This window comes from Odocoileus virginianus, chromosome 14 (assembly GCF_023699985.2).
Source record: "Odocoileus virginianus isolate 20LAN1187 ecotype Illinois chromosome 14, Ovbor_1.2, whole genome shotgun sequence".
Taxonomy (NCBI): Eukaryota; Metazoa; Chordata; class Mammalia; order Artiodactyla; family Cervidae; genus Odocoileus; species Odocoileus virginianus.
This window is the reverse complement of record NC_069687.1, coordinates 53,639,480-53,653,811: the sequence shown is the minus strand read 5'-3', so window position 1 is coordinate 53,653,811 and position 14,332 is coordinate 53,639,480. Positions and strand designations below refer to the sequence as shown.

Genomic DNA, 14,332 nt, shown 5'->3' with positions numbered 1-14,332 from the left:
ACCTGAGGGTTTTCTTAAAACAGATGCTGGTCTTTACTCCCATGCTCTCTGCTTTCTTAAGTCTGAGGTGGGGTCTTAGATTTCCATTTGCAACAAGTTCCTTGGGGAAACTGATGCTGCTGGTCTGAGAACCACACTTTGAGAACAAATAGATCAAAGAAATGTCACATATGCGAATCTTCAATTTTGTTAATATTAATTTAAATTTGAAAATAAATCTAAGTCAGTTATTGAACCGAACTAGTTGCTTTGTTGTTCTTCAGTCACTTAGTTGTGTCAGATTCTTTACAACCCCGTGGATTGTAGCACGCCAGGCTTCCCTGTCCATCACCAACTTTTGGAGCTTGCTCAAAATCATGTCCATTGAGTTGGTGATGCCATTCAACCATTTCATCTTCTGTAGCCCCCTTCTCCTGCCTTCAGTCTTTCCCACCATCAGGGCCTTTTCCAATGTGCTGACATTTTGCATCAGGTGGCTCAAGTATTGTAGCTTCAGCATCAGTCTTTCAAGGAATATTCAGGGTTGATTTCTTTTAGGATTGACTGGTTTGATCTTGCTGTTCAAGGGACTCTCAAGAGTCTTCTCCAGCACCACAGTCCGAAAGCATCAATTTTTGGCGCTCAGCCTTCTTTATGTTCCAACTCTCACAACGATATAAGACTACTGGAAAAACGACAGCTTTGACTATACAGACCTTTGTTGGCAAAGTGGTATCTCTGCTTTTTAATACACTGTCTCGGTTTATCATAGCTTTTCTTCCAAGGAGCAAGTGTCTTTTAATTTCATGGCTGTGGTCACTATCTGCTGTGACTTTGGAGGCCAAGAAAAGAAAGTCTGTCACTGTTTCCATTCTTTCCCCATCTATTTGCCATGAAATGATTTGATCAAACTTTAGAATTTATAGCTGGGGACAAAAAAACTTCAGAGGCAACTGGGAAATGGTGGGTAAGTAAGTAGGTAAGTAAAGTTGCTCAGTCGTGTCTGACTCTTTGCGACCCCATGGTCGGTAGCCTACGAGGCTCCTCTGTCCAAGGGATTCTCCAGGCAAGAATATTGGAGTGGGTTGCCATTTCCTTCTCCAGGGGATCTTTCCGACTCAGGGATCGAACCCATGTCTCCAGCATTGCAGGCAGACGCTTTACCATCTGAGCCACCAAGGAGTACGTGTATATATAATTTTGCTCCCAGGTAAGGTCTTCAATAAACAAACTCAGGTATTTTCTAGAGGCCAGAGGGAACCCAGATTCTCTCTATATGCTTAATGCTCTTTCACTGTCACAGTTAAGATGGAGAGCTTTCAGAATGACTTTTCTAATATGTAGTTTAAAAGAGGGTAATACACTTGGGGTAGGGAGAGTAGTCTTCCAGAGTCTTGGTAATTTATTGATGAATTTTCAACATTACCATTAGCTTTATGGATGTTACTGCCCCCTGGTTTTATGATGTACATTCAGAACTGGCACTATAATGCAAGTACTGGCTCAGAAGGATACAAATCCGGTATGTGACACAGCAGTGAATGTCTACAACCAATGTCAAAAACAGAACAAAGAAAAAAAACAAATGGGATCTGGAGGTATCTCCTAAAGTACTTTCCTTCTCCTCTCCCTTTGATAAGCTTCCCTAGCTCTGGGTGAGAGGAGGTTAGGGTTAGAGATAAGTCCCAGTGTTCTGCATTGAAAGTAACCTCCAACATTCAATATACTATAGGGATCTTGACATGGGATCACTGTCATTCAGTAAGTTCACACATCAAGTGTACTTTATAAGTACTGGAATATTACGGCTGACAGTACCTTCTCACGTCCCACTGATTTGGAAAGTAATTCCTTATAATTCACACTGGGGTCTGTCCTAATACCTGACAAGGTTTTTTTTTTTTTATCAGGACCCCTGACTTAGTCTGCAAACTTTGACTCTGCACTCTTACCACATATTTTAAATTCTGAGTAGCACTGCTTGCCCAGCTGTTAGGATTAAATTAATGATAAATCACTGGCTGCTTTCTTAGATTTCATCTCCTCTCAATACCCACGTGAAAAGGGTGCTCATAAAATGGAAACTTATTCTTGCTGAAGTGCAAATTCACACTCTATAATCCTGAAAATTTGTAACATATCTATTTATAGCAACAGCAATAATACCAAGATTAAAATGTATTCCATTTATAAGTTAAATATGGTAAGTTCAGAAGCTTAAGTTCAGAAATATATGGGTTCAAATCCAGATTCAAAAGCTCATGATCTGTGTGACATTAGGGAAGTTTATATAAAATCCCTGAGGCTGCTTCCCAGGGATACTGGACCACAGTACCCCTGGGAATTCTCAACAAATGTTGATTCTTCTTCTTCTTCCATTCCCAGACTAACCCAAACTGTTTCTCTTTTTTGCTAGAAGCTACTGAATTCTATTTATCCATAATTCTTAGGTTTGTGGAATGTTTATAAAGCACTTTAGTAGAAATATCTAAGTAAAAGTGTCATAGCTTTTCCAACACTCCTGCTCATATCTTGTGGTGAGTGACCAGAAGCGTGGGCTCTGATCTATTGAATACTCCACCTATCAGGGGCAGAATATATGTTTTACTCAAGTGCATATAAAACATTCTAAGGATAGACCATATACCAGGTCATGAAACAAGACTCAATGTAGTTGTGAAAAGAAGTGAAATCATACAAAGTATGTTCTCTGAACACATGAAATGAAATTAGAAATCAGTAACAAAGAGAAATTTGGAAAATTCACAAATACGTGGAAATAAACAACACACTAAGTAACCAATGAATCAAATAAGTCCCAGGCAAATTAAAGTTATTTGAGATTAATGGAAATGTATTAATGGAAATACAACAAATCCAAATTTGTGGGATACAGCTAAAACAATGTTCAGGAGGAAATTTACAGCTGTAAATTAATATTAAAAAAGATGTCAAATCAGTAATATAGAACTGTTAAAAGAAAAACAAACTAAAACCAAACCAAGCAGAGGAAGGAAATGATAAAGACTAGAGCACAAATTAATGAAATAGAAGATACAGAGAAAATCATCTAAGCCAAAAGTCGGTTCTTGAAAAGATTTAACAAAATTTGACAAACCATTAGCTGGACTGACTAAAGGGAAAAAAGAGACAAAATTCAACTTATTGAAATCAGAAATGAAAAAGACGCTATCACTACTGAATTCACAGAGTTAAAAAGGACTATAAGGGAATGCTATGAACAATTGTACGCCAACAAATTGGATAACCTAGATGAAATGGACAAATTCCTAGAAAGACAAAAAATTACTGAAACCAAAACAAGAAGAAATAGAAAATCGAAATAGACCTATAACAAGTAAAGAGACTGAATTAGTAATTAAAAAATTGCCCACAAAGTAAAACCCAGGATGGTTTCAATGGTGAATTCTTATAAACATTTAAAGAATTAATACTGATTCTTTACAAACATTGCCTGAAAACAGAAGAGATAGGAACACTTCCTAACTCATTCTGTATTACACTGATACCAATACCAGATAAAACTATCACAAGAAAATTTCAGATCCAAGTCTTGTGGATACAGATTCTAAAATCCTCAACATGCCTTAAGAGGCTAACACAGGAGGGTAGAGGAAGTCTCCATAAAACCCAGAGAAGAGACTTTTAGAACTCCTCTCTGGATCCTGTCTGGAGTCACAACTGAACCGGAAGATTTTAAGACTCAGCACTTACTAGTATGTGTATAGTTAATACCAAAGTCATTAAATTTAAACTTGACCTTCGGTTTGACAATTAAAAAAAAAAAATCCTCAACAAAAGTAGCAGATAAAAAGAATTATAATTCTGATCAAGTGAGATTTATCCCAGGAAAGCAAAGTTGGTTTACCATCTAAAAACCAATTAATGTAATATGCAATGTAATATTCCAATCAATGGAATAAAGGACAAAACCCATATTTTAATCTTAATAAATGCTGGAAAGGCATTTGAAAAATCTAAAATCCTTTCATTAAAAAAACACTTAACTAGAAATGTAAACGAACTTCAATCTGATAGTGTGTACATAAAACACAGACAACTATCATCACATCTAAAGGTTAAAGACTGAATGTCTCTCCCTAAGACCAGAAACAAGACTTAAAATATCTGACCTTGTCCCTTCTAGTCAATATTGTATCGGAGATTTAGCCATTAAAATTAAGAAAGAAAAAGAGATATAAGACATCTAAATTGGAGGTGATATAATTTTGTGTAGAAAATCATAAGGAATCCATAAAAATAATATGAGAACTAATAAGCTCCACAGGACTGTAGGATACAAACATTCCCATGTGGCACTAGGGGCAAAAAACCCACCTGCCAACGGACACGTAAGAACCATGGGTTAGATCCTTGGGTTGGGAAGATCCCCTGGAGGGGAAAATGGCAACCCACTCCAGTATTCTTGCCTGGAAAATACCATGGACAGAAGAGCCTGGTGGGCTACAGTCCGCAGGGTCACAAAGAGTTGGACATGACTGAAGTGACTTATCATGCACACATGCTATATATTAGCAATGAACAACTGAAAAATGAAAATAACGAAAAAATCCCATTTATGCATCAATAGACTACTAAGGAATAAATTTAACAAAAGAAGTACAAAGCCTGTATCCTGAAAACCAGGAAACACTGTTCAGAGAAATTAATAGTTATATCAATAATTGGGAAAAACCTTCCAGATTCCTGGATCTAAAGACTTAATATAAAGATAGCAATACTCTTCATATTTATTTCTAGATTGAACTCTATCCTTATCAAAAGTGTAGGCTCTAGAGTCAGATTGCTGAGATTTAAATTCCAAGTCAGTCACTCACTAGCTATTTTCATTTGGATGCAGAGTTCCAAAGAATAGCAAGGAGAGATAAGAAAGCCTTCCTCAATGATCAATGCAAAGAAATAAGAGGAAAACAATAGAATGGAAAAGACTAGACATCTCTTCAAGAAAATTAGAGATACCAAGGGAACATTTCATATAAATATGGGCACAATAAAGGACAGAAACAGTAAGGACCTAACAGAAGCAGAAGATATTAAGAAGAGGTGGCAAGAATACACAGAAGAGCTATACAAAAAAGATCTTCATGACCCAGTTGACCACAATGGTGTGATCACTCACCTAGAGCCAGACATCCTGGAATGTGAAGTCAAGTGGGCCTTAGGAAGCATCACTATGAACAAAGCTAGTGGAGGTGATGGAATTCCAGTTGAGCCATTTCAAATCCTAAAAGATGATGCTGTGAAAGTGCTGCACTCAATATGCCAGCAAATTGGGAAAACTCAGCAGTGGTCACAGGACTGGAAAAGGTCAGTTTTCACTCCAATCCCAAAGAAAGGCAATGCCAAAGAATGCTCAAACTACCTCACAACTGCACTCATCTCACACGCTAGTAAAGTAATGCTTAAAATCCTCCAAGCCAGGCTTCAACAATACGTGAACCATGAACCTCTAAATCTAAGCAGGATTTAGAAAAGGCAGAGGAACCAGAGACCAAATTGCCAACATCCATTGGATCATAGAAAAAGCAAGAGAGTTCCAGAAAAACATCTATTTCTGCTTTATTGACTACGCCAAAGCCTTTGACTGTGAATCACAACAAACTGTGGAGAATTCTTAAAGAGATGGGAATACCAGATTACCTTACCTGCCTCCAGAGAGATCTGTATGCAGGTCAAGAAGCAAGAGTTAGAACAGGACATGGAAGAACAGACTGGTTCCAAATCAGGAAAGGAGCATGTTAAGTCTGTATACTGTCACTCTGCTTATTTAACTTATATGCAGCGTATGTCAGGAAAATACTGGGCTGAATGAAGCACAATTTGGAATCAAGGTTGCCTGGAGAAATATCAATAACCTCAGATATACAGATACACCACTCTTAGGGCAAAAAGCAGAGAAGAACCAAAGAGCCTCTTGATGAAAGTGAAAAAGGAGAGTGAAAAAGCTGGCTTAAAACTCAACATTCAGAAAACTAAGATCGTGGCATCCAGTCCCATCACTTCACGGCAAATAGATGGGGAAAAAGGAAACAGTGGCAGACTGTATTTCTTGGACTCCAAAATCACTGCAGATGGTGACTGCATCCATGAAATTAAAAGATGCTTGCTCCTCGTAAGAAAAGTTATGACCAACCTAGACAGCATATTAAAAAGCAGAGACATTACTTTGCCAACAAAGGTCTATCTAGTCAAAGCTATGGTTTTTCCAGTAGTTGTGTATAGATGTGAGAGTTGGACTATAAAGAAAGCTGAGCACTGAAGAACTGATGCTTTTGAACTGTGGTAGTGGAGAAGACTCTTGAGAGTCCCTTGGACTGCAAGGAGATCAAACCAGTAAGTCCTAAAGGAAATGAGTCCTGAATATTCACTGAAAGGACTGATGCTGAACCTGAAACTCCAATACTTTGGCCACCTGATGCAAAGAACTGACTCACTGGGAAAGACTCTGATGCTAGGAAAGATTGAAGGTGGGAGGAGAAGGGGATGACAGAGAATGAGATGGTTGGATGCATCACTGACTCGATGGACATGAGTCTGAGTAAGCTTCAGGAGTTGGTGATGGACAGGAAAGCCTGGAGTTCTGCATTTTATGGGGTCTCAAAGAGTCGGACATGACTGATTGAACTGAACTGAACTGAAAGGTGATTTAACTGCTAGGTCATGTCCAACTCTCGTGACCCCATGAACTGCAGCCCACCAGACTCCTCTGTTCATGTATTCCCAGGGAAGAATACTGGAGTGATTTGCCATTTCCTTCTCCAGGGCATCTTCCCAACCCAGGGATCGAACCTGGGTCTCCTCCACTGCAGGCTGATTCTTTACCATCTGAGTCACCAGGGAAGCCCCTGGGGTAGGTAACTTAAATTTTCTAAGCCTCAGTTTCTTCAATTTGAAAATGAGGTTAACAACAGTACCTGCCTCATAAGGATGTTCTGAATAATAAATGAGGTAATTATAAAGTGCTTTTTACTGCTCTAGCACACTGTAAGCCTTAAGTAAACACAAGCTATCAATATGATATTTTTAACCTAGTAATTTTTTTCTGGTATTTTTTCCTAATTTGGACCATATAACAAGAATCAACCAGTGAATTATTTCCTCTTGTCATTTGCTACTTGGGAATTATACTTCTGGGGGTTCAAAAGTTAATGTGATAACTTGGAGATAAAAATCACTGGCCTTGGTCTCAACCACATATTCAAATTATACCAGCAAAGTTTGTATACACACATGATCTTACTGAAGCCTCAGAAAATGCAGGGCATGGGCTTATCATCTGTTCCATGGATGAAAAAATCTAGGCTCTTATTAAGAAAGCTTCTTGCCGGACAGAAGATGGGCGGTCTCAAGTCCCAAGAACCTTAGAAATATTTTTAATTTATGTGTGTGATTATTTTAACCAAGCCTTTCTAACATGCTTTGGTTATAATGACTTGTTTTGAGTTTCAAACATTTTAAATCCAGATTGACTTTCTTACAGTTACAATATATGACAGATGTATTTGGAAGATTTCAAAATAAGAGGAGCTTTTTAGAAAATGATTCTAAATGTACAATTCTGTTAAGATTAACATTCCAACAAGATATTAACTATTCAGGTTATCAATATATAAAAATCTATGAGTCATAAATAATACTCGTAAAAAAGAAAGCCAAGATAAACAAACAAAAAATTAATTGCCATCTCTAGAGGTGACTATTGGAGAAGGAAACAGCTACCCACTCCAGTATTCTTGCTTGGAGAATCCTGTGGGCAGAGGAGCCTGGTGGGCTGCTGTCCATGGGGTCGCAAAGGGTCAGTCATGACTGAAGCGACTTAGCATGCATGCATGTGTTGGAGAAGGAAATGGCACCCACTCCATTATTCTTGCCTGGAGAATCCCAGGGACAGAGGAGCCTGGTGGGCTGCCGTCTATTGGGTCGCAGAGTCGGACACGACTGAAGCGACTTAGCAGCAGCGGCAGAGGTGACTATTACACTTGTTGCTAGAAAGTCTGGTAATGAAAGGAAGGAAATAAGAATTTATCCTGTCTTTACATTAGTAACAACACTGCAAAGTAACCAACAGCCTCAGCTAATGAGCGAAAGCCTTTTTTTTTTTTATAAAAGACGGAAAGCTAATAAATATACAAAGAATGATAGAAAATCATTATTTTGTGACTTCTACTGAAGTAACTGATTCAAGAAAAGAATCACCAATGCATATGAAAAACTTTACTAGATTACTTGAATACTAGATATTCATGTGATACCAAAGTATCACCTCATAGAGAATATGCTAGGGAAAACATAACTTTACAATACAGTAGACTAGCTATAAGTACCTAAACTTATTTCATCAATTTTGAGGAAACAAGAGATAATCAGATATCACATCCAATGAAGGCCCCAGATACAGCAGAAAAGACTGAATGGTCCCTTTCGTACCCTGTCTAAATTTCTGATGGGTAGAATTAAGTTTTTTGTCTTAGTCACTAGGTTTGGGAATAGTTCCACACAGAAATAGATAACTGAAACAGGACTATAGATGGTGCAAAGTCATTTATATACTAATAACATACCAAGAGTACTCATAAGTTAGCAGTGATATTTTTTGAAGGAATTCACCATTATTAATTAGTCCAAATGGTGCCCACAAGGAGTTGGATCAAAATACCTGAGGTTAAGAGGAAATACAAATGTTTATACTACAACAGTTTAAAATATACTATATTATACATGTAAAATACCCACTCAAAAATTTGACATGAAATTTTAAGCTAGAAAGATTTATGCTGTTAATATTAACAACATTAAAAATAAAAAGACTCCAACAAATCCTTGCACTGAACATACTCAAAATAAAACACAGGCAAAACATTCAAAGGCAAAAACTGAAAATCTAGACTTAAAACCTGGACCCTGGGCTAGTATTTCAGCCTTATCTGATGACACCCATCACACCGTAGTGGTCTGCTTTAAAATCACATGAAGGGCAGTTCATGGGGTGATATAGACACACAACCCCAACAGACAGGGCAGGCAAAAGCTCTATTTAGAGAGATATTGATGTTTGATGCTTTATCATAAATGTTAATGATTTTTGCATTTTATTCACATTGAGGATTTAAATACATTAAAAAAATCTAGTATAATATTAATTTATATTTTTTCCACCAATAATATTTTAATTCATTTAAACATCAAAAAATGATAAAACTGTGAAAATGTGACAGTCTGTTAAAGTTAAGAATGTAGTAATGGTAGGGTAATTATGACAAAGCAGTTAAATGCATGGTTATCTGAAATGAGGCTATCTGATTTGGAATGTTGCTCTGCCACTTTGTAGCTTCTGGCCATGGCTGCTTAACTCAAAAATAGGTCTAGTTATAGTAACTCTTATAGGGTTGTAGAGAGGGTTTAATGAATTAACTTGGAAGACTGCATACAATAGATGTGCCAAATAAATATCTGTTATTGTTATTAACTTTACCAACAATAAAATCTTGACACTACAGTTTCAAAAGTCAAAATTAAATGAACAATAACATTGGGTGGCATCACTGACTCAATGGACACGAATTTGAGCAAAGTCTGGGAGATGGTGAAGGACAGGGAAGCCTGGCGTGCTGCAGTCCATGGGGTCGCGAAGAGTCGGACACATCTGGGCAACTGAACAAATGACTCTCTGGAAAAGGTTTCACCAAGAATAAGAAAATCAACATAACGGACTCAGTACAGTCCCTGAGACAGAATAAGTACTTAACAAGAACAGAATCCTAACAGGAGAGGATCTTAAGGAATCATGTGATTCTGCTTCTAGAATGTGTTGCCTTCTTAATGCTTGAACACACAGCAGTACTTTCCTCAGACAATGTCCCTCTAGTAACTTCATCATAGTTGATAGGTCTGCTTGCCCCCACTTTAGGGATGCTGGTATTCTACTCTGAATTCTAATCATGTCCTGTTCTTTTTTGAATTTTTTTCTTTTCTATGAGATAGAATTTAGACACAGTGTAATGAACTGTATCTTAAGTGTATACAGTTTAATAAGTTTTCATAGATGTTTACACTGGGGTAACCCAAACTCTTAGAATGTTTCCATCATTTCAGAAGTTCCCTTGTACCCCTTTGCACATAATCTCTGCCACCTCCACCATCCCTGCCCACAGTCACTGCTCTGGTTTTGTAACACCATATGTTAGATTGCCATGTTCTAATAATTCATACAAATGAAAATCACACAGTACATTCTCTTTGGTGTCAGGCTTCCTTCACTCAGAACAAAGTACTTTTTGAGATTCACAGAAAATACTATAGTGTGGATCAGTAATTTGTTTCTTTTTTTATTGCTGAGTAGTAGTCCATCAAGAATACATACACTTTGTTTACCATCGATTGTGCTGATTCAAATTTGGATTGCTTCTAATTTTTGGCTGTTATGAATATAGCTATTATGAACACACATGTACAAGTGTTTTTTGTGGATAAATGCTTTCATTTCTCTTGGATAAACACCTGAGCATGATGGAACACAGGGTATGTGCATGCTGAACTTTATTAAAAATTCTCAAATTGCTTGTCATATTTCATACTCCCACCAGTGACTAGTTTGCTGCATTTTTGCTAAACTTACAGTTTTTCAGTCTTTTTTTTTTAGTCAATGCAGTGGGTGTTATCTCACAGTGGTTTCATTTTGTTTCCTTTAAAATGATGTTGAACGTTCTTCCATGTGCTTACTGGTCATTCATTTGTCTTCCTGTAAAATGTCTGTTCAAGTTCTTTCCTCATTTAAAAAACTATCTTCTTATTTTTGAATGGTAAGATTCTAGATACAAGTCTTTATTAAATACATGTTGCAAATATTTCTCCAAATCTATATCCACCTATTCATTTTTTTAACAATGTCCTTTGATATGCAGAAAATTTTAATTTTGTAGAAGTCCTTGTTATTCCTTTAAAGTGCAATTGGTACTGAAATTATATAAAGTGAAATAATAATTCTAATCATTATTTATTAAATCCAGAAGAAAATGCAATGAGGTCCAAGATGAATTTCCAATAGGAGACCCAAGTCTGTCACTGACCTCTGGTCCACAATTTCCTCCATTACTTTGATACATTTGACCTGAGTGGCTTTCCATTTTTAAGGCCTTTTTTTCCCCCCTGACTTAATAAGGTTATTTTAATCTGACCTCTAGTATTTTAGTAATGCTACCTTATGTGTACAAATATATTGAATATTACTTAGATTCCTTTTTTCAAAGTCAGCAAATTAGGTATTCACATGGATCAGGTACTCAATACACCCTCCAGGTTGCCAAAAAGTGCTAACAATTCCTCTGTGGGTTTGATCCTTAAGTTATTTAACAGTAGGTCCCTGTCAAGGGTTCCACTTTTATAGGCTTTGTATTGCTGGATTTTTTAAACCTGGTAGTCATCAGGTGATACGCTGACTGAGTGTATTCTGCCCACACATAGGCAGAATTTTATCCTCGTCTCTATTTGGACAGTAGTAGAACACTAATCAGTGAGTCAATGTAGTGAAAAGAAAAAAAAAGCACAGTCTCAATACATTAGGCAGTGATGAATAAACTGAAGACTGAAATTTAAACTGATAATAAATAATAAATTGTTTTATTCTTTAAAACAATATATCACTCAGCTATTAACAACTTACTCAGAACTTAAGAGCTTACAATGTCTCTAATCTGAGACCTTCTCAGAAAGAATGGACTGAAAAATGAATTGTCAATTGACACTTTTCTCTTTGCCAGTAAAATACTACTATTCTTTATAGGCTTTTACACATTTATAGATCTTTATCAACACCTGGACTATTTACATTAACTAACAGCATTTGGTCCATCACAAACTGTTATTATACAGAGATCATTTATAGAAATAAGAAAACTTAATGTATATTTGATTTTCAGAATTATAAAAAAATGGAATTGAAAGGCTGTGAAAAGGCAACTAATAAGTCTGCTTCTACTGCCTCCAACTATTCCTTCAAATGTATATCTTTAATAATGCCTACCTCTTAAAACTACCACTGACTTAATATGATCTCTTTTCTTCTAACAAATGTGATATCCCTGAAAGAGCCAAGTCCCTAACTCTCCCTAGAATTACATGTTGCAATTAGAGCAATAAGAGAACCTCACAAACTTCTTATCCCAAATATTGTTTTATTTCAGCAGACACAAAAACTTGTTGAAAAGCTGAATGATTAAAAATTCAGATTAAAATCTAGGATATATATACACACCTACAAATATACACATACACACAAACAACACACTAAATTTCTTTAAGTATGAAAATGGTGTAACAGCTCTCAAAATACATAGGAAATAGTTTCAAGAAAAAATTAAAGAGCTCTCTTTAAATTTTACTATAAATGCTTTATAATATTTCTTCCTATTAGGAAAACTATTTTTATTTGCTTTTGAAAATATGCTCTACAAAAGCTTTAATTAGAGCATAAATATATCAACATTTAAAAAGTTAAAACAGAACAAATCAATCATGTCTATAAGTACTGACATTAGGTGGTGTTATTCTTGTTGTTTAGTTGCTAAGACATGTCTGACTCTTTTGCATACCCATGGACTATCGCCTGCCAGGCTCCTCTGTCCACAGGACTTCCCAGGAAAGAATACTGGAGTGAGTTGCCCTTTCCTTCTCCAGGGCAATCTTCCTGACCCAGGGATGGAACCCAATCTCCCGCACTGCAGGAAGACTTGTTACCACTGAGCCACTTGATATTAGGTGGTATGTGCACCTGCTGTGTCTGGCTCATTACAGGACACATTTTGCTTTTTAAAGAGAATGTGAGATATTTGTTTAAAAAATTGTTGATGTTGAAGACTTCAGTCATCTAGAAAACTACAAAGTCTGCATTCAAAAAGAATAACCTATAATCTTTTGGACTAAAGGGGATGGTGATGCTAATAATAATTCCCTGTAAGCCAAGCCTCCTCCTGATAGCTAAATTTATGTTTGACCTGCACATATTATGGATTTCTTACACATAGCCTTTTTCAGTCTTTGCTTCTCTCTTGGAGACCTAAAACAAGACTACATTAAGTCAAGAAAAAGTTTTTTCCTATCAAAGTGAGCGTGAGGGAAAATGTCTGAATAAAAATGGTTACTCCCACGTGTTCAGTCTGATAGTCACTCTCACTTCCATCCCTTGTTTGCCTTGTTCTATTAAAATAGAAAGAAGAACCTGACAAAGCTTTCTGAAGAATCTTTTCATGTTCAACCAAATACTATTTGTGAAATGGCCATGATGGAACACTATTTAAGTAGGTACATTATTACCACATTACTCCCAACTGCTCACTGTGGAGGCTTGCTTCAGTCATTATTCAATAAACATTTATCCCTGGGAGGCTAAAAGACGTTACACTTGCTTGAGCCTCATAGTACTTGCTTTTGATTCATAAATAGAGTATAACTATACCTTACACATTTCTTATATTGCTCTCAAAGAAGCAATAAATTAATTGAAACCTCCTCATTTTAAACATAGACCAGAGCCCTGCTCTATGTCAACCCTAACTATACAAGGTGAAACAGCTACAAAGCACCTGCTTATTATGCCAAAATGTTCAGAAAAGATATATATTTTCTACTTGCAGAAGTCTCAGAATGTTGATTTCACTCATTGCTAAGAAAATACTACTTAAAATACCCTTCTGCAATAATTACTTAGGAGTGAAAACTTTCAGCTCTCGTACTTCCTTATTTATTCCCAAACCACTTTTTTCAAATATGATAACAATCATAAATCTCTTTTTCAAAAGGCCGGCAACTGGTAATTGTTAGACCGTTAATACTAAGGTTACCAAGCATTTACTCAAGATAGCAAAAGTTTAAACATGACCACACTAACTATAAACTTGGCTCAGAGTACCAGTGATCTCATATCAGCCTGTAGGCACTGCAGGGGAAGAAAGGAGAAGAGAAAAACTAAACACTACAACTCCAAATGTAGTAAACCAGATTCTTTTCTTGACAAGACTCAAAAAAAAAAAAAAAAAAAAAACCTCCAAAAACCTTAATTCCTAGATACAGTGAATAGTTTGCTTGTAGACTAATCAGTATGTTTGTCTTTCACAAGTGTTATTTTAAAAGTGCTAGAATAAAAGAGCAAAGCAGACTGCTACAACCAGGAGATGGATTATGACCCTAACCTAGGATATTGATAGTTATTTATGAGAATAACACATATAAGTTAACATCAGTGCTGAAAATTAGAATATTAATAGAGAAATAGCTGTAAGAACTAAGATGTGTCTTCCCTGTTCTATCCTAGAGCAGA

General features: G+C 36.4%; 1 protein-coding gene and 1 non-coding gene across 3 annotated transcripts in view; one reads left to right on the top strand and one right to left on the bottom strand.

Moving 5' to 3' along the window:
• CWC27 (CWC27 spliceosome associated cyclophilin) overlaps positions 1–14,332 on the bottom strand; it is a 221,697-nt gene that overhangs the window by 119,803 nt on the left and 87,562 nt on the right. The gene's annotated exons all lie outside the window — the stretch shown is intronic.
• Positions 3,560–3,683, top strand: LOC139038304 (small nucleolar RNA SNORA26). Its single transcript, XR_011491303.1, has one exon. It is a non-coding gene; the product is annotated as a small nucleolar RNA SNORA26 (small nucleolar RNA).